We start from the raw sequence: 1,920 nt of genomic DNA, 5'->3' as shown, positions 1-1,920 counted from the left end.
TAGGATCATATACTTAGTTACTTTGTTTTCACACTTGTACTCTTTTGCCTTACACTGAAAGCCTTAGGTCTTTTTTCTTTTTTTTTTGGCAGTTGGCCGGTATGGGGATCTGAACCCTTGACCATGGTGTTACATAAGGCTGTGCTCTAACCAACAGAGCTAACCACCCAGCCCCCCAGAGCCATTTTTTAGGGTAAAGTTTTCTAAGATACTTCTAAGGAAAGTTCCTCCATCATTTAAGTGCATTTCAGAAATGCTGGCCCCCACACACAGGGGAATGGCTCTGAGGCAGCAAAGACATCCTCAGGTGGTAGCTGGGGAAAGGGGCCCGTGCTGAGGCTGGGAACCAGGCCATCCCCCTGCTCCCCTGGGTGATGACGGTGGTTTCGACTTGACGGTCTAGGTCAAGTCTAGGAGCTTCTGGCCTTTTTTACCATTGTCTGGTGAGCTGCTCCTGGGTACGTATCTGCAGTGGGCGCTGCTGATGTCCCTCCCAGGTCTCCTTTACTGACTGCTGTACCCAGTCCCCTTTAGCTGTGAGTGTTGGTGCTGATGGCTCAGAGAACTGCCCTCAGATGACTGGAGATGCATAACTGGTTATGCCCATTCTCCTCCCACCTCCTAGAGTTGCCAGGTAAAATACAGGATGCCCACCCAGTTAAATTTTAATTTCAGATAAACAATGAATACCTTTTTACTTCAGGACATCCCAACATTATTTATCTGAAACCCACATTTAACTGGGCATCCTGTATTTTTATTTGCTGAATCTGGCAACCCTACAGCTGGCAGCCAATGACTGAGGAGTATAAGGCTTGTGCCCTTGCCTCAAAGACCCGAAGCCTCTGCTATCGTGGGTGCCCCAGGGCTCCCTGTGGGTCTGGCTGCAGCTAGGCTTAGTGGAGCCCACCTCTTTGCTTAGCTTCTTCCCATGCCCTATCCTGCTTCCCTCCATCCTTACAGGCTTCACAAGAGAGCTGTCTCCCAATAAGTCCCTGTCTCAGGCTTGGCTTCTAGGGTCTCTAAAGCACTGCCTGCTTTCCCAAGTTTCTTATTTGGAGATGATGCTCAGAGTTGCCTCAAAGGAGCAGCTCCCAGTCTTGTCCACATGGGAGGGGTGGAATACAGCCTTTCATACTCTGGAGCCTCTAACCACACTAGACAAATGACTCTCTGTGCTTTGTTTTCTTCATCTGAAAGGTGGTAATAATAACGATGTTGCACGGTTGACGGGATAATGTGAGCAAGCTGTCTGGCACTTGGCAGGTTTCCCTAAATGGAAACAGTGGCTACAGCTCTATAGCTTTTAACTTCTGATCATTTTCACTTCCTTTGTCCGATCTTCACCATCTGCTGATATAAGTGGATGTGATTCCCACTGGATTGATGGAGAATTGTGGGACTGGAATCCCACCTAGGTTCCTCTCTTGCCTTTTCTTCCCCAAGTTAGAAAAGCTCCTCAATAACTGCAAAATCCATTTGGCACCAATTAGCAAGGCAGGGAGGGAAGTGTGGACTTAACTTTTTCTCGGTTGCCATACCTTCCAGGACCATAAAATACTCTCAGATCTGCTCCAACAATTTTGCTCTGAATCACAGAGACATTAAGTCTGAGTCATAGAGGGCATCCCAAATGGCCCCTCAAGAGCCAACTGACTCCATGCAATGCAACACAGGTCAACAGACTGAGGAAGTCTAGTATGTTTTGATTTGGAGTGATGTTAAGATATATCGTCAAGAGAGAAAAGCTGCCATACCATATCTCTGGAAGGACACTTAAGAAACTCATACCCGTGGTTGCCTCTGGAGGTGGGAGCTGCTTGCTGGGGAAGGGGTGCGAGGAAGACTTACTTTTCACGGCTTATCCTTTCAAAAACATTTAAAACATATGCTGTAAGTCTACAGTACATATTCAAAAAA

The sequence above is a fragment of the Galeopterus variegatus genome, unplaced genomic scaffold (genome assembly GCF_000696425.1).
Source record: "Galeopterus variegatus unplaced genomic scaffold, G_variegatus-3.0.2 Scaffold1367, whole genome shotgun sequence".
Classification (NCBI taxonomy): Eukaryota; Metazoa; Chordata; class Mammalia; order Dermoptera; family Cynocephalidae; genus Galeopterus; species Galeopterus variegatus.
The sequence above is the reverse complement of the archived record's forward strand: the minus strand, read 5'-3'. Positions refer to the sequence as shown.